Below are 25,767 nucleotides of genomic sequence, written 5' to 3' on the forward strand. Positions count from 1 at the left end.
GCTCAACATGAGTTAGTGCAAAGTTTCTGCTAGTCACAGGTCTTGAATATAGTTTCAAAGAGAGTTAATCTGATTAAGTTAAAATTGTCTTAGATATAACTTATTTTCTATACCAATAATTCATGTTTAATTTTTAAATTTTCTCAACCATTTCATTTTAATGAACTTGAAATAACAATTGACTTACTAGATATTCAAATTTTATTTTCTTATAAAATGTTGCACGTCTAATTTTTCTTTATGACAGAGTACACAGTAAAATGTATACTCTGAGACTGGTATCTTACAGTGAGAGAATAAAATAGAAAAAGCAATATAGACTCTTTTTATCTTTTCTACCTAGTGTTTCTATTATTATATATTTTTCTATTATCATGTATAACATCTAAGCATTTTCTCTGTCATTTTCTAAAAACAGTGCAAGACCCGCAAAGGTTATGCAGCTAACAAGAGAGATTCAGGATACATAAAACAACTAGAGCAGATAGAATAGAAAGGACAAATTCACACTTATAACTGGATACATCCAAATTTTGTCTTTATGGGTAATAGAACAAGATGAGAGAAAATCAAAATGATACAGATGATCTGAACAACACTATCAACTGACTTGAACTTCATCCAACAGTGGCACCAGCAGAATATGGATTATTCTCATGGGCATGTATGACATTGACAAAGATAAACCATAAAAAAATACTTCATCACATATAAAATAATATAATTGTATAAAAATCTACTCTGACAAGACATCAATAATCAAAGATATCTTTAAGTCTCCCAAAAATTCCTAAATTCGCCATGAATCAAAGACCTAATAAGCAAAGTATAAAATATTTGAAATGAATAAAAAATAAAACAAAACTCTTTGTTAATTGCAGTTACATTTGTTCTTAAATGGAAATTCATAGAAGGAAATGCTTGTGTGAGACAAGAAAAAAGTTGTTAAGTCAATGATCTAAGCTTAAACCTTAGAAAATAGAAAACAATTTAAGCATATAGAAAGGAATAGTAAATATAAATGCAAAAATCCATGAAATTGAAATAATAAAAATATTAGATAAAGACATAAAGTGAAATATATTTTCCTTGAGATTAATAAAATTGATAGCCAGACTGGTAATAAACAAGAGGAAAACCACAAATTATTAATATCAAGGATCAAAAGGTGACATTTATAAAAATATTATAGATATTAATATAATTTTAAGGGACTGTTATTAGAATAATAAGGGAATATTATGAACAACTTTATGATAATCAATTTGATAAAATAAATGGATTAATTTCTTGAGGGATTCAAATTAAAATGCTCACTCAAAAATAAATATATATTCTTCAAGCTCTATATCCATTAAAATATTGAATACACAATCAAATACATTCCTACAATTTAAACTCTAGCCCCAGGTAATATTACTGTTGAATTCTGCAAAATATTGAAAGAAGAAATAAATATACTCTATACAATCTCTCCCAATAGAAGGGGAGACAACCCTACCAATTCATTTTCTGAGGCCAGAATTATCTTGCAGGCAAAGGTGTACCAGAAGAGAAAACTATAGAATAGTATTTGTGAACATAGATTCAAAAGTCCTTAAAATAGCAGCAAATTTTATTCAATAATTAACAAAGGATAATTCATCATGACCAATCATGGTATATTTCTTTTTAATTTTTTTTGTATTTTTTAATACAGCAGGTTCATATTAGTTATCTATTTTATACACATGAGTGTATATATGTCAATCCCAATCTCCCAATTCATCCCACCACCACCCCCCCACCTGCTTTCCCCCCATCATGTCCATATGTTTGTTCTCTACATCTGTGTCACTATTTCTGCCTTGCAAACCGGTTCGTCTGTACTATTTAATAATGGCTTATTTCAATAAATAAAGTTAATACAACATTTGAACACCAAACCATATAATTCATTTTATCAATAGTCCAAAAATAGAGAATTTGTACAATCTTTTAATAGATAAAGAAAAATAATTTGTCAAAATATTGAGTGTATTCATGAAAAAGCTCTCAACATAGGATAAGTAAGAAACTTCTTAACTCCAGTAAAGAACATCTAAAGAAAGTCTATGGCTAACATAATATTTAATAGGAAAAAAAAAAAAAAAATAGACTGATACAGCTTCTCACCTAAAACCAGGAAGATGTGTATGCTCTCACCACTTACATTCAACATTATAATGGAAGTCATAAGTAATATAGTAACACAAGAAAATGTAATAAAAGTCAAACAGATTATAAAGGAAGAAGTAAAACTCTTTTTTTTTTATTTTCAGACAACATGATAATCTGATGATCTATGTAAAAAAAATACCTAAGGTTTTATATTTTAGGTATAAAATATCTTATACCTAATAAGTGAATATAGTAAGATGTCAGGATAAAGGTCAATATACAAAATCAATTGCATTTCTACACAATGAAAATAAACATTGGACATTAGTTTTATAAATCCATTTACAATAACATCAAATAAAATTTAATTTTAGGGATATATTTAACATAGAAAATTAATAAATTTAGTATAAAACTATAAAACATTTATGAGTGTAATTAAATCAGAACAAAATAAATGAAGAGCTAAAACAGGCACAGGGATTTGAACTAATATTGGAAAATTACAATTTTTCTCAAATCAATTTAAACTCTATTAATAATCCTAATTTTCTTTTAGAATTGGCAAGCTAATACTAAAAATTTACATGGAAAAACCAAAGACTTGGAATAATAAAAAAGAGGAAAAGAATTAAAAGTTGGAGAACTCATCTAAATTTAAGACATGCTATAAGGTCACCATAATTAAGTCAGTGTAGAATTGAATTATGGAGAGATATACAGATCAACCCAATAGCATAAAGGGAATGAGAAAAAAAAGCCCAATATAATCATACATTGTCAACTGATTTTTGACAAATTTACCAAGCTAATACAATAGAGAAAGAGTGGTCTTATCAGCAAATACTGCAGGAAAAATTGGACATCCATATGAAAATAACTGATCCTTCACCTTTACTGCACACCATTTAAAAAACTTACTCAAAGTGGATCATAGTCCAAAACTGAGGGCAAAAACCATAGCTTTCTATAAGAAACATAGGAGAATATCTTTGTGATCCTGGTTTAGACAAATATTTCTTTGGCACAAATACCATAAACCATAAAAATGGTGTATAGTACTTCATCATGATTAAAGTCTCTTGCTCATTGAAAGATTCTACGAAAATTGGAAAGACATCTTACAGATTGTTTTTTGTTTTCTGTTTTCCTGTAATTGATTTCTAATCTCATAGCATTGTGGTCAGAAAAGATGCTTGATATGATTTCAATTTTCTTAAATTTACTGAGGCTTGATTTGTGACCCAAAATGTGATTTATCCTGGATCTATTTTGTCTGATATGAGTATTGCTACTCCAGCTTTCTTTTGATTTCCAATTGCATGGAATATCTTTTTCCATCACCTCACTTTCAGTCTGTATGTGTCCCTAGGTCTGAAGTGGGTCTCTTGTACACAGTATTTACGTGGGTCTTGTTTTTGTATCCATTCATCTTTTGGTTGGAACATTTAACCCATTTACGTTTAAGGTAATTATCAATATGTATGTTCCTATTACCATTTTCTTAATTGTTTTGGGCTTGTTTTTTTAGGTCTTTTCCTTCTCTCGTGTTTCCTGCCTAGAGAAGTTCCTTTAGCATTTATTGTAAAGCTCTTTTGGTGGTACTGAATTCTCTTAGCTTTTGCTTGTCTGCAAAGCTTTTGATTTCTCCATCAAATCTGAATGAGAGCCTTGCTGGGCAGACTATTCTTGATTGTAGGTTTTTCCCTTTCATCACTTTAAATATATCCTGCTACTCATTTCTGGCTTGCAGATTTTCTGCTGAAAAACCAGCTGATAACCTTATGGGGATTCCCTTGTATGTTATTTGTTGCTTTTCCCTTGTTGCTTTTAATATTTTTTCTTTGTATTTAATTTTTGTTAGTTTGATTAATATGTGTCTCGGCATGCCTCTCCTTGGGTTTATCCTGTATGGGATTCTCTGCACTTCTTGGACTTGGGTGATTATTTCTGTTCTCATATTAGGGAAGTTTGCAACTCTAATATCTTCAAATATTTTCTCAGACCCTTTCTCTTTTTCTTCCAGGATGCTTACAGTTTGACTCTTGGTCATTTAATGTTGTCCCAGAGGTCTCCAAGACTGTCTTCATTTCTTTTCTTTTTTTTTTTTTTTTTTAATTCTGTTCCATGGCAGAGATTTCCACTGTTCTGTCTTCCAGGTCACTTATCCCTTCTCCTACCTCAGTTATTATGCTATTGATTCCTTCTAGTATATTTTTCATTTCAGTTATTGTCTTGTTCATCTCTGTTTGTTTGTTCTTTAGTTCTTCTAGGTCTTTGTTAAATTTTTCTTGTATCTTCTCGATCTGTGCCTCCATTCTTTCTCTGAGATCTTGGATCATCTTTACTATCCTTATTCTGAATTCTTTTTCAGATAGATCGCTTATCTCCAAGATATCTTACAGAATGAGTGAAAGCATTTGCAGAGCACATATCTGTTAAAGGATTCTTACAACTCAGTAGTAAGAAGACAAACAACTCATGTAAAGATAAGGATTATAAATAAGCACATGAAAGTATCTCAATGTCTTCAGCTTTTAGAGAAAGGCAAATTTAAATTATGAAATATCACTACAAACATTCCAGTATGGACAATATGAAGATGATAAATGAAAGATGATAGGTAGATACATAGATAGATGATAGATATTTAGATAGATATGGATTGATGGATGGATGGAATAATAACAACCCTGACAGTACCAATAGCTGATAAGGTGCAAAGCAATTGGATTGTTCATATATTGCCAATGGAAATTCAAATTAGCACAGCCTCTTTGCCTAATGGTTTGACAGTTGCTTCTAAAATTAAGCAACTTTTGATGTGACCCACTTATCCCACTCCACAACAGAAATGTGTGTGTGTATATATATATATATAATATACAAGCATTTTATATATAAATATAAATATAAATATAAATATAAATAAATATATATATATATATATATATATATATATATATATATATATATATATATATATAATGCTTGTATATAATCACTAATACCCAAAAACTGGGATATTGAACATATGGTTCAACATATGGTTGAACATCTATAAAAAGAAATATTATTTAGCATGAACTGCTGGTACAACACCCTACCCTGCCCCTCCTTCCCAAAAAAGAAAATAGATGGATCTCAGAAATTTGAGGATCGAAGAATGGGAAATGAGAATGCCATGCTATCTGATTCTATTTATATGAAAGTCTTGAAAAAGCAAAACAATAAGGATGGAAGTCAAGTTACTGGGTGCCAGGGTTTGCATATATTTTCCAAAAGTCACCAAATCATATACCTAAAAAGAGTGACTATTTTAATATGTAAATCATGTATCAATAAAGTTGGAATAAATTTAAAAGTTACAGAAAATACAGATTAAAAAACAGTTATGGAGGTTACAAGGACATATAGTTTGTTTCCATTTTCAGAATGGTACCTCTATTAATCTCTATTAATCTCTTCTATAGAACCCAATCTTTTCTGGGAGACATTACTCAGGCCTAATTGGGCTGCACTTCCAGAAAGTTCAGTCACTGGGGAAGAAATAAACCCATTTCATAATAACTTCTTATGGTACCTAGAATCCTCACAAGATCAGAGGCTGCTGAAACTTAGTAAGCTAGTTTCCTTTGATGGCATTTAAGTCAGTGAGAAGACAGAGGGAATTAGAAGGATATATTGGAAATACATTACTAACCTCTCCATCCCTGAACACAAAGAAAAAATATCAGGTGGTTTATGCTTTCGGTTTGTCATGTGTGCTGTTCCATGGAATCTGACAGTTATGATTATGTGACTCAAATAGTAAATTCACCCTTGGTCTGTTATGTATATAACTCCCCAAAACGATTTTGGTGAAAGCATTTCTTTATATTTTAAGGATTTTCTTCCATACACTCTTCAGCATAAGGCAGATTATAAAACTCTAAAATTCATTTTGCATGGGATTTATTTGTTCTACTGTGAAATATGGATGAAAATCAAACTTTACCTTTGAGTAAAGAGAGACCCTATTGCTAAAATATTTTGCATTTTTCTGAATATGAATATATAATTACTTATTCCCTTAGATTTAGCTATTCATATCAGTATTGATTCTTATTCTCTTTTTCCTCCTTTTCCCCTTTCCCACTATAAATTTTATTGATTCCTTTGAAATAATGAAGCCTCAAATAAGTACAACATTACTCCTAAACAATGTACCTCCATGTTGCATCTCTATGAAAATGAAAAAAGGATGCATAATAAATAAATGATATTAAGAGATAAAAACAGATCATCAAAGTAATAAATGCACATTTTAAGTAAGTTTTTTTTCTTAGAAATTTTAATGCTAGGATTAAGCTATAGCACTTTCTTCAAGTTTCAGGTAGATCTATCCTTTAAAGGTAGGCCATAATTTTCAGCATAGTTGTGTTCCAAGACTTGTTTATCACTACTTATGAGAAATCTGAAACATACTTTCCCTCTAAGGGTCTGTACAAAGGAAAGCTTTAAAGCACAAGGAGACAAACATAAGGACATTAAAGAAATATGATATCGTTTGTACTTATGCCTACAATGTACACTAACATAGCTCTACTCTTAGCCAGATTAACATAAATCCTCATGTTGAAGGTCTATGTATTTAAATCCCTATTACTTTACATAATGTCAGCTTCAATGGAAAAAAAAAAAGAAATACAAGGCATGCTAAAAGGAAAGAAAAAACCTTCTGAAAAAGTAAAGCAACTACCAGAATCAGACTCAGATATGACACATGTGGGAATTATCAGATGAGAGAATTAAAATTATTAAAGTTAGAATGCAAAAGGAAAAAGTAAACAACATGATAGATTATGTCAATAATGTAACAGATGAAAACGCTAAGAAAGTATCAATGGGAACTTTATAAATTAGAAATACAGTAACAGAACTGAAAAATGCTTTGGATAGGTTCATTAATAGACTCTACATAGGTGAGGAAAGAATCAGTGAACTTGAAGATAGGTTAATAGAAATTTTCCAAACTGAAATACAAAGAGAAATATGAATTAAAAATTAAAATAAAATAAAAATAAGGAAAGAAAATGAACAGAACATCCAAGAAGTGTAGGATAATTATAATAATTAAAGAGTAAAACACACAATTGGAATATCAGAAGAGAAGAAAGAGAAAATGTAGAAGAAACATTTTAAGTAATATGACCAGTTAGTAAATTAATAAAAAAGTAATTACTAAATTAATGACAGGCACTAAGCCATAAATTCAAGAATCTGAGAGTACACCAAGAAAGATTTAATAAAAAGTAAAAAGCAAAAAAACCCACAACTAGGCATACCATATTCAAACTGCAGGGGAAAAAAAGAGGAGATAATATTGAAGGAGGATAAAGAAAAAAAGGACACTCATTTAGACAGAAATAAGAGTAAGAATTTCAGCAGGCTTCTCATCAAAAACCATGCAAAAAAAAGGAGTGTGGGTTGAAACATTTGAAGCATTAAAAGGAAAAAAATAACCCTACACCTAGAAATCTATATCCAATCTATATCCTGTGAAATTATCCTTCAAAGGTGAAGAAGAAATAAAGACTCAGAAAAAAAATGAAAGAAGTCATTTCTAGAAGCCTTGCTCTGCAAGAAACATTAAAAGAAGTTCTTCAGGCAGGAAAAAAATAAAAAGAAGATATAGGTCAGAAACTTGGAACTACATAAAGAAGAGGGTTGCCAAAGGTATAAACGAAAACAAAATAAAGTACTTGTTTCTTGTTCTTTGTTGATACGAAAGACAACTGCTTATTTAAAGCAATTTTGTAACTATGTATCAGGAATATATAACCTATGGATAATTGATATACATGACAGCAATGTCACAAGGTATGGGAAGGAGGAATTGAGGATAAATTCTTAAAGGTAATTGAAGAGGTTGGCTCCTTGTTAAAAACCAATGTGAGTTTTTTCAGCCCTGACTGTAGGCAATTATAAAGGCTTTACCTGTCATGTCTTACAGGCCAAAGCTGCACTGCAGTCTCTGAAGAGAGTTGCGTCAAGGTCTGAGGCCCCTGGACAGTAAGCTCTTCACACATATGCAGCCACAGCCCCTGTGCCTTCGTTCTGAGGTCTCTTCATCTGAGGCCTTGGGCGGAAGTCCTCTTCAGCCTCCTCCTCTGATGCCTCCTTAAGGGGGATAAAAGGGGATAAAACGGGGCAGGAAATCATGAAGACACTTTTCCCCATTCTGCCTCAGTACCCAGTACTTTTCCACTCCTGTCCACTCTCTTCAGCCCTCCCTGAACTTAAGATCCTTAAAAGTGCCAGACCCTTCTCTTCAGGCTGTCAGCAGCCAGCCAACCCGCACATCTGCGCTGTTCCATCTGTCCCTTGACTGGTGCGCTGTTCCACGGGGGAAAATGAAACGCGAGAGTTGGGTTACTTCATTCTAGCCTCTTGCTTATTGTCCAATGGGGTAAATGATTAAAAACTAAACTCTTTCATTTGTTGGCTTGTTGCTTGAATTGGCTCCTCTGACATCCGGCAGCTCAGTTCTCTCTAGCCCAACTCAGCCGAGCTTCTGACAGTAACCGCACCACACAGAAAGTTATAGTGAAATTTGATGGTGCACATACATTATGTAAACACACATATTGTAAATTCTAGGACAACCATTAAAAATAGTTTTAAGAAAAACAGAAGGATAAATAACACACAAAAAGAAAATATAAAAATAGAATCAAATAAAAAGTTGCAGAATGTGAAACCTCTCTGTTATAAATTGATAGATTAAGCAGGTAGAAAATCAGGAAGGAAAGAGTTGATCTGGACAGATCTATCAATGAACTTGATCAAATTGACTTTACAGAATTCTCCATTCAACAACAACAGAAAACACATCTTCTCAAGCATACATGAAAGATTTTACAGAATTAGACCACGTTCAGGCCATAAAACAGAACTGATCTGGGCAGGCTTGTAAGAAAGGTGGAGTGCTACCTCCGTTAGCCCTCACGGGAAGTTCAAACCACAGAAACCCAGTGGTCACATAGGAAACCTTCCCCACAATACCAGACCCATGCTGCAGAAACCCAAGCCAGTCTTCCTTTCCTGCTTTTTCAAACCATTTTTGGACCTGCTTGGTGGTCAACCCTGCTCTCCCTAGAAAGTCTTAGTATGTGATTAATAAACATTTCTATACCTTCTTGGTGCATATGTGTTTTCATCTATATTCAAACCCTATGTATGTTTGTGTGTGTTTGTATGATTTACACACATTTAGGGTAAGTGTAGAACAATGGCCTGTAATAGGTAATCAAAAATACAATTATAAGGAATTTAATGTTCAGTTTGGTTTAAAGTAAAATACAATTAAATATTTTTGATTTTATTAAACATAAAAAAATTATTTCCAAAATAGAAAGAACTGTGATTTCCCTTTAGATACACTTAATTTAGCCAAGCTTGTAGATTGTTTAAGAATACACAATTCTTTCCAATTCATTGAATCTTTTCAGATACTATTGACTTGCTCATTCTACCTTGAGGCTATGTTTTTTTTCTATCCCCCACTGTTTCCAATATATATAAGAAAATCTGTCTGTGGATCTGAAAATCAAAATCTTTCTCACCCAACACAGATTCCTTTGAAAACCGAATAGGAAAGCAATTGGAAAAAGAGACAGGGGTTCTTCTTTACTTTTCTCTCATCCTTCCTGTTTGATATCTTTCCCTCATGACTTAGATTTATTTTGGTCTTGGTTTGTGATCACACACTAATTTGCACAGCTCAATTCACCCAGATGGAAAATATAGCTACCTATGGGGGTAACAGGACATTATAGACATCACTTTTTTCAAGGTCTAATGGTTTATATATCCCCAGGACTAACTTTCTTAAACAGCAGGCACTCAGTATCTTCCCTGATTGACAAGTAGTAAAAGTGTTTTCTAAACTCTTTGTCTTAACATCTTGGACCCCTTATTGTATGCCCTAATAATTTCTAGTAATATCATTAGAGAACAAAAACTCACAAAAATCACTTTTTAGAGGAGAATATATTTGTGCAGAAATTTGTAGAATGTATGGCACTTATGTATTCTGCACATCTCAGGTTCTGTGTGTAGTCTAATATTCATCTATCTTGTTGACAAAAGGTTAGCTACATTGGGAACTAGTTTTTGATTAATAACTTCTGGAAAGATAAAAATTTCCTTTTACATGAACTGAATGTGTTTATGAGTGTATCTAACACTGCATTCATTCCCTCTCCCCCATGTTTGCAAGTAAATGCAAAAGAAAAATCAGTTTGCAACAAAAATCATTTAAACTTTAATTTAGGAGGAAGGGATATTCATTTAGGGAAAATATATTTTAATTTATTATTAGAGATAAATTTTGCAAGAATATACTGAATAGTTCTGTCAGCATAAGCAGGTATATATCCTTTCAATGAACAAGAATTCATTTATGGTGGGGAAAGCTTTACAGTTTCACTCTGCAATCTCACTTACTTCAGTGGAAGTACTTTAGCACCTTTACTCTCATCAGCCCCCACCCCATGTTATAACATACTCACCTAGATCAAAAGCAGAAATAGAAACATCAAAGTTACCCAGGGTCATCTGATTTTGTATTGGGAAATCACACTTTGAAATGTCTTTTGTATTTTATCTTTATTGTTAGTTGCTACCTTAACAGAAACTAGTATAAATGCAATTAAAAAAATAGAAAATGCTATCTTCCTCATGTAGGTAGCTGAATTCATGTGCTGTCTTTTCCATTTTTCCATCATGTTTCAGACAATTACACATTCTTTCCTCTGGGATCTTAGAAAATAGTGATTTGCGTGATTTGTTGCCAAATGCATTAACTAGCAGGGGGTAGAACACAATGATATGATTCTTTGATGTTAGGCTCTCTTTATGTACTACCTCTAAGGCTTCATTTCTTACTCAGTGAGATCTTCGTATTCATAGGAACATCTGGAGTAGGTTTTTATATAAAGTGAAGCTTCACAAGAAATATTAACTGTTTTAAGTAATGGTCAATCATTTAATGATTAAAGAAACTTGATCAACTGTGAAACTATTTTCTCAAGATTTCACTTTAAGAAAGTGAAAAAACCTGGACTAGATAATAGTTTTCCTGATACGCACTATCGATGTTTTTTTTTTTTTTTCCTATACATGCTACTTTGATCACTTTATCTGCCACTGAAAATCTACATTCATATGATATAGTATTTTACACACTGCAATTAAATGATAATTTTATTCTAATGTCTTCCCCTATAGGTTGTACTAGTACTAAAAAAAAAAAAAAAAGAGAGATAACATGTCATTCATTTTACAATCTTTAGTGCTTATCACATGATCACAGTTCTCAAATGTCACTCAGTAAATATTTGGTGATCTGAATGAAAGTGCTATATTAATGCTATTTATAGAATGCAGGTATTGAAATGAAATAAGTGAAATAATTTAATTAAATTCCACATGTAATCAGAGTATATTAATCTGGAGTCTCACAAAAAATATTGTAATTTAAATCATGCCAATTCTGTTCCTCCCACTACTTAACATTTGTTATTTTTATAACAGTAATGCTACTCTAAAAAACAATAACACATTCTCAAAGCCTCCATTCTAAAGGCCATCTTACAGGCAAAATCTCACCATAATTATTTTTTTTATTCTTGTATTAGAAGCCAAAAAACACTCATTCTTTATTAAATTCTGTTCTGTGGAGATCTATGGTGTATTGACTTAGAGGTTATCGTGTTTACAGTTCAGACATATAGGGAACAACCAGTGAATGATACTTCAGGTAAAACACTGTTCATAAATAAAATGCTTAGGTAAAAGTTTTCCCATAATTCAATTCCCAGCATCATATCCAGTAAAAATTTAAACTTAGGGATATAGAAGTTTACTTCAGTAGAGAGAGCATTGTTTATCTTTGAGCTGGGAGCTGAGAAAGCTGGTTATATTTTGGGCTAAACATTTGAGTTCAAGCAACTTTACTGGATGTGGTGCAATATGGTGGGCAGGAGACAGTTTCCTCTGGACAGTAGGAAGTAGGATTTTGGACATACAGTCACAGCGTAAGAATTACCTCTAAAACGTTCTGTTTTTAACATCAATATATGTCAATCTCTTCAGATGTTTTAAAATGGGGATAAGTATAAATTTATAAAACTAACTATAATTTTGGAAAATTGTATTTAAATCCATATCTTCATATTTTACTAAAGTGAATTTATTTACAATTGATTTTCAATTGCTTTAATCTGAAAGCATAATAAATTTACTTTTATTTTTTTAACTTTTACAGCATTATATTCATTTTTAAATTTATGAGCATGTTATTACCTATTTTGTGTTGGCTATAGGATACAGAAATAAATTCATATGCTTCAGAATGATTATTATTATTTTAAAGGACTTTTAAAAATCAATTTTAGATTCACAGCAAAATTGAGAGGAAAATGCAGAGATTTCCCACATATTCCATGTCTCCACACATGTATGGTCCCCCCCATTACCAACTTCCCCCACCAGGGTGGTACATTTATTACAATTTATATACTTACCTTGACACACTATAATTACCCAAAGTCGATAGTTTACATTAGGGTTCACTCTTGATGTACATTCTATGGGTTTGGACCAATGTATACTGACATGTATTCATCATTCTAACATCATACAGTGTATTTTCACTGTCCTAAATATGATCTGTGCTCAGCCCATTCATCCCTTATCACTCCCTGCCCCCCACTCTTGACAAGCACTGATCTTTTTCTGGCTTCATAATTTTGCTTTTACAGAATGTCATATAGTATGTAGTTTTTTTAGATTGGCTTCTTTAGATCAGTGATATGCATTTAAGGTTCCTCCTTGACTTTTCATGGTTTGAAAGCTCATTCCTTTTTAGCACTGAATAATATTCCTTTGTCTATATGTACCACAATTTATTTTTACATTCACCACTGAAGGACATCTTGGTTGCTTCTAAATTTTGACAATTGTGAATAAAGCTCTTGTAAACATCCATATGCAGGTTTTACGTGGACATAAGTTTTCACATCCTTTGGGTAAATACCAAAGAGCACAATTGCTGAATCATATGATAAGAGTGTGTTTACTTTTGTAAGAAACTGTCAAACTCTCTTCCAAAGTGGCTGTACCATTTTGCATTCCCATGAGCAATGAGTTCCTGTTTCTTCACATCCTCCCCAGCATTTACTGTTGTCAGTGTTCCAGATTTTAGCCATTTTAATAAATGTTGTTTAATTTACATTTCCCTGATGACATATGATGTGGAGCATCTTTTCATATGCTTATTTGACATCTCTATATCATCTTAGGTGAGATGTCTGTTAAGGTCTTTGGGTCATTATCTTTGATTGTTTATGATTTGAAAATTGCATGCCTACATGTAGTTTTTTTTGGCATTTATCATGCTTGATGTTCTCAGAGCTTTCTGAATCTATGGTTTAGTATTTGACATTATATTACAGAAATTATTGGTCATTATTCTTTTAAATATCTATTATTTCTCTCTTTTTCTGTCCTGACATTTCCATCATGCATATGTTATACGTTTTATTATTGTCCCACAGTACTTGAATATTCTGTTCTATTTTTTTAAGTCTTTATTCTCTTTGCTTTCCAGTTTGGGAGGTTTATATTGAGATACCCTGAGCTCAGAGATTCTTTCCTCAACCATGACCAGTCTACAGTAAGCTCATCAAAGGCCTTTCTCATTTCTATTATACTGAGTTTTATTTCTAACATTTCTTTTTGGTTCATTATTAGGATTTCCATCTCTCTGTTTACCTTGCCCATCTATTCTTGTATGATGTCTATTTTATACATGAGAGCCCTTTGCATATTAATCATAGTTGTCTTAAATTCTCCTTCTCATAATTCCAACATCCTTGCCATGTCTGGTTCTGACTTGCTCTATCCCTTCAAGTTGTGTTTTTCACCTTTTGATATACCATACAATTTTTCTTGATAGCCAGACAGGATGGACTGGATAAAGGAACTGCTGTAAATTGTCCTTCACTAATGTGGTGTTGAGGGCTCAGGGGAAACATTTTTATTCCTGTGATTAGGGCTCAGTATTTTAGTGAGCCTATGCCTGCCTCTGGACTGTGATATTCACAAGTGTTTAAATTTTTTTCTACTCCCCTTAGGTGGGAGAGGTTGGCTACAGTGGTCTTGGGTGTTTCTTTGTTTTTTGGAGTTTTTTTCCCCCTTCTCCCAGTCAGTTAGGATTTGATAACATGTCAGCAGGTTAGGTGAACTAGTTTCTGCTGAGGGCAGGCTTTGCTAAAACAGAGTGCTCTGGTGTATTTCCAAATGATTTGTTTTCCCCAGCCTCTGCCTGTTGTAGGAGGGGATTTTCCTCTGATATTTAGGGTTGGGACCTGGTTGAACTCCTGGAGGTAAATATCACGTTGTGCTCCCCAAGCCAGGACTCATTCCCTATGGAGTTTTAACTCTCAGAATTGTCCACACTGAACCTCCAGCAATTTGACAATTGCAGTTCTGGTTTTCCTACTTGGGCACTGGCTCCCATGGCAGTTTCGGCTCATGTCTCTGCTTTGGTTAAGTTGTTATTCTCTGTATTTTTTTGTCCATCCGATCTCTTTTGGGAGCAGTGATTTGCCTTCTGTCCTCACCTCTATTGGGGATTCTAGAAGAATTGAAGAAGATTTTTCAGTCTTTCAGCTTTTACTTATGTTGGGACAATGTGGTGGCTTCTATACTTCTTACATGCAGAACTGGAAACCTCACAGTTATTATTTATTTACTAAATGTTCATTGAAATTTTACGGTGTGTCAGAAATCTACTAGAAAGGGATTCAACACAAGTAAGACAGACAAAATTTATTTATTTTCTAGGTTTTTATGATTTACTAATGGACAATTAAAAAGACTTTTAATATTAACTGATTCAATTTTAGAGCTAAAAAAGGAAGCACACATTGTTAAAGAGAGACAAAACCTGATCTTGCTGTAGAAGAATACATTCTTTCTATATGGCTGAAATTCTGGTACTTATATAATCTAACTGATCTCATAACAACCTTGCCATAAAAAAATTTATTGTAGTATACTAGATTAAGATACTGAAAAGAAAATCAAAGAAGTAGAACGACTTTCCTATAGGCAACCAAGTATAAGACAAATGAGAATTCAAATCACCAAACTTCTAGCTGTTTTAAGTATAAATAGATGCTATGGTCTGAATGTTTATGTGCCACAAAAATTCATCTGTTGAAGTCTTAACCCCCGAAGGTGATGGTATTAGGCCCTCTAGGAGGTGCTTAAGTCATTATTGTGGAACTCTGGTGAATGGAATTAGAGCCTTATAAAAGAGGTTGTGAAGAGATCCTGGGACATTTCTGCCATGTGAGGACACAAGAAAAGTTTCACTTGACATGCTGTCCCCCTGATCTCAGACTTCCAGCCTCCATAACTGTGAGAAATAAATATTTATTTTGTATAAGCTACCTAGTCTGTGGTATTTTGTTATAGCACCGAATGGACTTAGACAGTATATAACCTACATAAACTTCAGTAAATTGTCTTAATAATATGTTTTTTTTCAGGCTGGCATATAATTCATGAATACTGAGAATCTAAAACAATTGTTTATCAATATTAAAGGAAAGTGAGTGCTTAACAGAAAGGTTAGAAAATAAATATAATTCTTAATACATTTGCAACTGGCATTCAGACTTTCTGGCTGACATCAGACAAGTTATTAGCATGTTAAAATTGTGAGTTCACTAACTGTATAATAAATTGGATATTAATACTGACTCCACTGTGTAGGCAGTTTATGTGATTCAGCCAATACATTTCTGTTAACTGCTCATAAGACAGAAAAATCACATAAAGGTAGTAGAAATAATACTTAAATTTTATTTTCTCACCAAGAATAGGGATTTTGTGGTGTATATGCTATAAGAATCTATTATAAAGACACTAAATGGTCATCAGAGCTCAAATGTCAAAGATTTTTATTTTGAAGACAAATTTATTATCATATTACTACTGGCAAAAAGAAGAAAGAGGAAGAAAGGAAGGAGAGAGGGAAGGAGGGAAGGAAGGAAGGAAAGAAGGAAAGAATTAAAGATCAAACAATGTGACAGCAGATTCCCTCACTTTATAGAAATATAGAAATAAATGAAAAGATTAACAAGGCAGCCAAGTTAAGGGAGGTGTCTATGATTTAACAGACTTATAGTCAGAAAGTCTGGAGCTAAACCCTCATCTAGGATTTATTGTGCTTTACTTTGACCACCACTCTTTATTTCTCTAAATTTCAAATTCTTCATTTTAAATGTTGGATGATTACACAGTCCATGGAACTGATGTTTGGAAAAGCCATTGACATATTGTGTAGCACACAGTTGAGGCTCTATAAATGCTTGATCATTTCTTAATCAATCAAACAGTTAGTGACAGTCAAAGGAGCTAGAACTTGAAAAAAAATGAAAAGGATGACAAGAACAAGGAGATATAGAAATGAAGAGAAAACTTAAAACCCTACATCACTTTATTGTTTTTGACAACTAAACTCAATGAAACTAACTGAATATTATAGCTCAGAGTGGGAGTCAACTGATGGATGTGACTGTGCCCTGGGTAAGATACTTGCTGGAATCACTTATGTTGAGGAGTTCTTCAGCATAGATGAATCTGTTATATCTTAATAATGTTAATATAATAATCATCATCTTCATAATAATAATAATAATAATCTAAGTAACTCTGTAAAGTCATTATCTAGGAAATCAGATAGTTTCCTTTTATTTATCTGTGGGAGGGACAAATTAAAGGGATTGAAAAATTATTATTAAAAAATATGGATCTAGTGGCATAGCTTTCAATCCTGGGGCTGTGAAGAAAATATTTTTAACAGTTTGTCAGTATGCAGATTTTTACAAGACTTCCTCACTGATCCACCTCCACCTCAGTGATAATATGGGGACGAGTTACCTAATTATCCATTAGATTAGAAACACAAGTATTTGTAGACATATATTGTCCCTGCTAATTTTTTTTACAGCTAGTATGGGGAATAGCTTAGCTTGTTTGGGGAATATTTATAATTTAAATAATAAAAGTTTGAGGACCTATAAATAAATTTAATCTTTCTCAGTTTAGGAGAACGAACTAGTCAATTCAAGAGACCAAGGGAACACAAATCTCTTCCAAATAAACCCCACACTATACAGCTTTGAGAATGTTTGCTATCCATTTAAATAACCATAAAGATGAATGTTTTGATATTTCACTTGGGGGCTTAGGGTTCAGAATGTAAACTTAAGCTAAAGTATATATTGAAGGTTATCTCATTTGAGCTTCTCTCCTAAAATTATATAAATATAGTTTGTTAATCTACCAATTTCTGTAGTTACCAATTAGGGTACATTTTTCTTTTCTTCTTTTTTAATTTGACCTAGTGGTCATCATGGATTCCCGATAATCTCTTTGGCATTTCTTTTTTAAATTAATTAATTAATTAATTAATTTATGGCTGTGTTGAGTCTTCGTTTCTGCACGAGGGCTTTCTCTAGTTGTGGCAAGCGGAGGCCACTCTTCATTGCGGCGCGTGGGTTTCTCACTATCGCGGCCTCTCTTGTTGCGGTACACAGGGTCCAGACGCGCAGGCTCAGCAATTGTGGCTCACGGGCCCAGCCGCTCCACGGCATGTGGGATCTTCCCAGACCACGGCTCGAACCCATGTCCCCTGCATTGGCAGGCAGATTCTCAACCACTGTGCCACCAGGGAAGCCCGGGTACATTTTTCTTATTCAAACATTTTGATTATTTATTGTTAATCATGCTGTATTGAAGCATAGATAAAATCAGAAAAAAATAGTGTCTCTAGCATGTACCACCATATTTACTTCACTTTATTTTTTTAATTAATTTTTATTGAAGTATAGTTGGTTTACAATGTTGTGTTAGTTTCTGCTGTACAGCAAAGTGAATCCGTTATACATATACATATATCCACTCTTTTTTTAGATTCTATTCCCATGTGGGTCATTACAGAGTTTTGAATAGAGTTCCCTGTACTATACAGTAGGTTCTTATTAGTTATCTGTTTTATATGTAGTAGTCTGGATATGTCAATCCCAATCTCCCAATTTATCTCTTCCCCTACTTTTCCCCTTGGTAACCATAAGTTTGGTTACCAAGGGGAAACCAAACTGTATCCTACATCTGTGACTCTATTTCTGTCTTGTAAATAGGTTCATTTGTACCATTTTTTAAGATTCCACATATAAGCAATATCATATGATATTTGTCTTTGTCTGCCTGACTTACTTCACTCAGCATGACAATCTCTAGGTCCATCCATGTATGCTGCAAATGGCATTATTTCATTCTTTTTTTATGGCTGAGTAATATTCCATTGTATATATGTACCACATCTTCTTTATCCATTCTTCCATCGATGGACATTTAAGTTGTTCGATGTCCTGGCTATTGTAAATAGTGCTGCAATGAATATCCGGGTGCATGTATCCTTTCAAATTATGTTTTTCTCCAGATATATGCCCAGGAGTGGAATTGCTGGATTATATGGTAGCTCTATTTTCAGTTTTTTCAGGAACCTCCATACTCTTCTCCATAGTGGCTGTATCAATTTACATTCCCACCAAAAGTGTAGGAGGGTTGCCTTTTCCCCACACCTTGTCCAACATTTATTGCTTGTAGATTTTTTGATGATGGTCATTCTGCACAGTGTGAGGTGATACCACATTGTAGTTTTGATTTGCATTTCTCTAATAATTAGTGATATTGAGCATCTTTTCATATGCCTCTTGGACATCTGTATGTCTTCCTTGGAGAAATTATTTTTTAGATCTTCCACCCATTTTTTGATTGGGTTGTTTGTTTATTTGATATTGAGCTGCATGAGCTATTTGTATATTTTAGAGATTAATCCCTTGTTGGTCACTTCATTCGCAAATATTTTGTCCCATTTTGTGAGTTTTCTTTTCATGGTTTCCGTTGCTATTGAAAAGCTTTTAAGTTCAATTAGGTCCCATTTGTTTATTTATTTATTTTATTTTCATTACTCTCGGAGGTGGATCAAAACAGATCTTGCTGTGATTTATGTCAGAGAGTGTTCTGCCTATGTTTTCCTCTAAGAGTTTTATAGTATCTGGTCTTACATTTAGGTCTTTAATCCATTTTGAGTTTATTTTTGTGTCCGCATGAAATTAGGACATTCTCTAACACCATATGGATTATAATTTTAAAACTAGGGAAAAAGAAAAGAAGGAAGAGAAAGAAAGCAGGAGGGTTTGGGAGAGGGAGAAAAAGAAGGAAGGACAGAAAGAGCTTCATGTATAGAACTAAAACTTGATCTTCCTTGTCCCCTCCAGTTCTACTTCCTCAGATGAAATCTGTATGTTGAAATAGTGTATATCATTCCCATACTTAAACATTCTTTACCAAGAATGCTTAAATTCCTGTCAAACACAAAATTTCTCAGCATATGGCTTATATTCTCCTGGAGATTTTTGTTGTAATTATTTCTGGGAAATTTCTGAATACCTGGGAAAGAGAAGAAATTCATGTTGTTATTCATTGGGTTTTGGTAGAGGTAGAAAATTTCACATAAGGTGGAGTTTGGGAAAACTGTGTACTCAGAATAAAAAGAAGAAATCTGATAGTTATTTTTCCAGTTAATCCAGAAGGCATGATCACTGTAAAGCAGAGAAGGCTGCATTAAAGGAATAATAGTATCTATGTAAAACATCCATTTATTATGCATTAGTGTTAATTTAAAAGGAAGGGTGGCATCTCGTACAGAATATTTCATTGACAAAGTAATCAAGTATCTTGACTTATTCTCTCAAATCAGTCACTAGATAGCAAGCTTGACATCAACAAGTCAGTTAACTTCTTCATCCCCATTTCTTTATCTATAAGGTAATGAAAGGCTGGATATGTATTTTTATAAGTATTTTACAGCTTGAAAATCATATTATTCTAAAAATTAGATGGTATTATACTTTATCAATTTCAAAGGAACAAAAATCACAAAGAAGTATTGATTATACTTCATCTGTGCATAATCCAGGGAAGATCAATAATAAAATAATTTATTTTGTATTGGACATTGGATTATCTGCATTGCATCTTGAGACCTGAAAAATTCTATTTATAGAATTAGGATTATGGAAATCTATTAACCTGTTGCATTTACACGTGTTGTATTTTACTTGCAGTATTTAAAATGGGAGGGTGAAGAGTTTGCATTGCACTTGTCAACATTTAACCTTGAATATGTCAAGAAGTATTAGCCATGAATTTGTTTGTTTGTATAATATACTCCCAAATCCACAGAGTTATAGTGATTCTAACTGCACATAATATTTGATATAAACTCATTTGTGGTCAAAAATGAAATTCAAAGCAACCTCTAAAATGATAGTTTTCACTTGCACTATTACATTGTGGCATTGTGATACTTGCAAACCATTAAGTGAATTCACAGTTCTTTGCTTAGTACCCAAAAACTTAACTCCTTTTCACAGAGAAACGTATAGACCATTAAGTTACACTGTAACTCAGAATAGAATAAACAAGGAAAAAACAAATTATAAAATCTCAATCAGTCTTTCTGGCTGAAATATACACAATAACGTTTAACCTGGTATGATAGTCTGATTAGAGAAGTGTTAATTAAACACATCTGAAGAGGTGGTTTTTAAATAATTAATTTAAAATTTATTTAGAAAACATTTAAACCATTAAAATACACATTTATCAAATATTTTTCTTAGCCATACTTATAATCATTGGGTGATAATGTCATAAAGCTTTTTTTTTTTGAATTGTAAATTGTTCAAAGACATTTCTTTCAAACATGGTTATATATCTGGAGACCTCAGTTTTTGGAACAAAATTCTATATGTGTTAGAGAGCCACAGTTCTCCAGTGAGAGGCATTTACTGTTCATCCAACATACTCAGGAGCAGAGGGAGATTCCAAGTTCTCTGTGTTCTTCACGGATGGATCCTGTGTCAGTAGAAAATGCCCTTGGGCTGGACCAGCAACATGAATTCTCCAGATAATCAGAGTCAAGGAAGGACAACCGACAAAGGGTGCTATATTCCTTTTCATTCAAGGAACAAAGAAATTACTAAACAAGTCTACAATAAAGACAGTTCAGGGTGGAGTTCTAGTAAAGATAAGGATACATGTAGCATTTTGAGTCTCATAATGATTCAAGAGGAAAGTCTAGTTTCTTCAGTGATGGTGGAAGTGACTAAAGGGAAGGTTTGATGATAGTGAGGAGAGTGACTATAACAACACTGGCTGCCATGGTGACAGATGTGGCTTTGGAAAATTTGAACGTGGTAGAAACTGTCATTGGTGTGACAAATAGATAAAGATGTTTGGTCAAAACCATTTCCAAGTGACTGCTTGGAACAGGAACTTTTTTCTGAAGATAACACTTTAACTTTGAGAAATATGACATTTCAATTGAGGCAAAAGGCAATAGCTATCTCCCACACATTGAAAGTTTTATTGATGTTAAGATGGGAGAAACTATTATGGGAAACATCACGCTTACTTGTTATACTCACTTGGCTCCACTGCAAACTTGTGCTATTCTTTTTATGAAAGAGATAAAACACTTGATGTCTTGTACCCAAACAGCATCTCTAAAAATTGCAGCATTTCTCTTGCCAATCTTGAGTCAGATTTATTCAGATGGTCAAGGAGAGACTTTGAGGGCCATGAAGGAAAACAGAAGGTAAGGGCAGTATCCAATATCCAGTCTCTTTGGTATTAGCACCAACAAGAGAGATTTGGCAGTACCAATCTATAAGGAAGCCAGAAAATTTTCATACTGGCCTGGAGATAGTCCTTACATCATTTATGGTGATGCTGATATTGGTTAGCAGATTCGATACTTAGAATGTGGATGGCACATGTTAGTTGCTACTCCTGGAGCCCTGGTAGACATGACGGAAAGAGAAAATATTAGAGTTCCACAAATACTTGTGTTGGATAAAGTGGATCTGATATTGATATGGGGTTTGAACCCCAGATATATGGAATACTTGAACAAGATAGTATGCCACCAAAGGGAGTTTACCATAACATGTATTTCCCTAAGGAAATACAGATACTTGCTCATGATTTCTTGGATGAATACATCTTTTTGTCTGCAAGAATATTAACTCTACCTCTGAGAACCTCACATGAAAAGAGTAAGACAAACAGTTATTTCTGCTTAACCTTTTAAATGCAACAGGAAAGAATTCATTGACCTTAGTGTTTGTGGAGTCCAAAAGGGTGCGGATAGTCTGGAGGACTTTTTACACCATGAAAGATATGCTTGTACCAGTATCCATGGAGAATGATCTTGGAGAGATGATGAAGAAGTCTTCACCTGTTCCTCTCAGGAAAAAGCCCAATTCTAGTGGCTAGAGCAGGAACAGCAAGAGGACTGCACATTTCAAATGGGAAACAAGTTGTCAATTTTGACTTGCCAAACGGTATTGAAGAAAATGTACATTGCATTGACTGCACAGGATGTGCAGGAAGCCTTGGCCTTGCCACCTTGTTCTTTAACAAGAGGAACATAAATATGACAAGGGTTTATTGGATCTTCTTGTGTAAGCTAAATAATATGTGCCATCTTAGTTTGAAAATAAGGCATATCAACACCAGTACAAGGGTAGCTGTCGTGGACATTCTAAGAGTAATAGATTCTGTGGAGGATTTGTGCCAGACGTTATCCACATAGTAGTGTTTTTTAGCAATTCCAGCTTCAGTAGCAGCTGTACTGGCAACAGCAGAGGTGATGGAAGCAGCTGCAGAGAGTTTGGTGGATGTGGCTATGGAAGCTTTTATAACAGTGATGGATATAGAGGAAATTTTAACTACTAGGGGATTGACTAGTGGGGCAACTAGCCTACTTTGTAGTAGATCATCCTGCCAAACAAGCTAATATGGAAACCACATGTAATTTAGCCAGATTATACCTTGTATAGTTTCAAGAATTTGTAGCAAATTACCAACTGTGATATTCCATTGATTCTTTTTTTCTTAAAGGGAACTCAATGTCACAAAAAGAGATGAAAGGAAAAATCAGTGTTCTTGTTCAGAAGATAGTTTGAAGACTTCCATTGCTGTAGTTTGGATTAACTCACCTCCACCTACGCCCAACCCAAACTGCATTTATAATTTTGTGACTGCAAATCATTTGTTTGTTAATGTAATATGCTTTTAACTTTAGAAAATTTTTATTTTGATGTCCTATTGGCTCAGTAATGTTCAAGATATCAATTGTTTTGACAAAATAAATTTACTGAACTTAGGCTTTTTTTGTTTTTTGTAAATCTATACATTTTAAAATTAAGCACACATTTACACACAAAACTCTACTCATTACTTAAGTTTTTAAAGAGTAGACTGACTTTATTATAGTAAATGTCCTTTTAAGGATATTTGACTTCCCAAATATGTCATTATAGAGAATAGCAGATATATGTTTTCCAGATTAAAATATTGAGATAGTAACGCCATCCTTTCTCCCTGATATAAAAATGTGCTTTGCCTTATGATTGTAAGGAGATCTGATTCTAATGAAGAAAATGTCAGACATATGGGGCATACGGAAAATTACCAGAGAGACTCAGTGGGTCCTGATGAATCTATCTAGTACAGGAAAATTAAACAGTACCTGATTACAGTTTGCTAATACTAGGCTCATCTGTGTACACATTTAATTTATGGTTTTAATTTACCTTTAATGTAAAATATAACTTCCAAGGATTTAATATATCACTTGTCCTTAATAAATCTGTCATGAATGTGAGTTAGTCTTATATGATTTTTAGAAGCAGTCTTGGAGTCTAAGAAAAATTCAACTAAATCACAGTTTTTAATGTTTACTATATGAATAAAATATGCCTGCAATAATACTTTAGTAGTTGGTGGTGACATTTGCCTTGAATGGAAAGAGCAAATGATTTAAAAAAAAAAAAAAAAAAAAAAGAACAAAAAAAGGGACATCCCTTAGAATTTTCTATATTAGCCTAGTTTAGTAAGGTAGGACATATGACTTGAAAGGGCTGATCTTCTGGATATTCAGTTTCAAGGGATTGGTGTTTACAGAAAAAAGTTCAAGGAATAAAATCTAGAAGAATGAAAAGAAATGAGATTTATTGTGAGACTTAAAGGCAGAAGTTAAAAACTCTTAATCATGAACTAAAAGTTCACCAATGTCTTTATTCTGATCACATATATCCTGTTAACCACATTTACATCTGTTGCTTTAATTAAAAAAAAAATTCTCTCCTAAACAGCACTTCAAAAATATATCAGCTTTAATTTTTTATTTTAAGTATTTAAGAAAATATTCTACAAAGCAGAAGTTAAAAGAAAGAAAGATGAGAAAAATAATAAGAAAGCCTCACACACTGTGATTAATATGCTTCACTGGTTTATCTTGCTTCCGTATCATGAATCAGGTTAAAAATGTGATTTTTTACTCAGCTTTTATTTTTATTTATTGGTCTAACACATCTGGAATATACACCACATCACTATTCTATAGAAATTTGTCCTTTTCTATGCTCATATTAGAAAACAAAACATAATTTCCATTATAATTAAAGCTGGGGACTGAGAAATCTAAAATTGAAAACTCTTTTTATACTCATTTCTTTTTTAGTTAGAATATAAAATGTGTCTAAAGAGCCTTAATTTAATTTGAGTCTTGCAAGAAAAAGGGATATTTCTGAAGGGCTCAGGAGGTTGTAAATCAATTCCACTGCCTGACTGAGAGCAGAGGGCCATCCAGAACCAGCATTTGTCACAGGTTCAAGCTAAAATGGCCCAGTGCATTACAAGTTACAAACACTTTAGTAAGTTCAGCACTCTTTTTCCAAGAGACTAAATAAACAAACAAGTAAACAAATAAAGGCTATAAACTATATTTGTCAAGATTTCATTGTCATTTGATCCTCTAATCTCACTATAGTGAAAAACAAACTTTTTACTAAAATAAAATAATAATAAAAAGATATAGTTTTGCAATGAGCTCCCAAAGATATAGTTTTGCAATGAGCTCCCTCCTGCAATTCCTACAGCAGGAATTACAAACCTGCTGTATAGCAAAAAAAAAAAAAAAAAAAAGGAATTACAAAAAGTTAAATAATTGACTAGTATTTAACATCAGTTTGGTAAGCTTTGTTACATTAAATTGAGACATAACTATTTCCCTAACATTTATAGTGAAATGTTAGGTAAACCCAACAAAGTAGTAGTAGACAGGAAAATATTTTTTTCCCAATTGCATGTGTTTATATTAATAGATATTCTGCCAACGTCATGAGCTTCTTCTATGCATCTGAAAGATCAATAGACTTGACTTGTTGAATTGTGGCTGAACTAATTACATAACTTCAAGCTTGAGAACATATTTTTCACTTACCAAGAAACAATTTAAAAAGGAATAGGTACACATAAAGAATAAAATGTACTTGGGCACCTCATGAAAGAACAGTATAGAGCAATGGTTCAGGATACAGAACAACTGGGTGTGAAACTCAGCTCTTTTTTCCTTATATGCAAACTTGG

General features: G+C 33.0%; 1 pseudogene; it reads left to right on the top strand.

Moving 5' to 3' along the window:
- Positions 1-21,149: 21,149 nt before the first annotated feature.
- Positions 21,150-23,094, top strand: LOC103018432 (ATP-dependent RNA helicase DDX3X-like; annotated as a pseudogene).
- The last annotated feature ends 2,673 nt before the right edge of the window (positions 23,095-25,767 follow it).

The sequence above is a fragment of the Balaenoptera acutorostrata genome, chromosome 18, assembly GCF_949987535.1.
Source record: "Balaenoptera acutorostrata chromosome 18, mBalAcu1.1, whole genome shotgun sequence".
Taxonomy (NCBI): Eukaryota; Metazoa; Chordata; class Mammalia; order Artiodactyla; family Balaenopteridae; genus Balaenoptera; species Balaenoptera acutorostrata.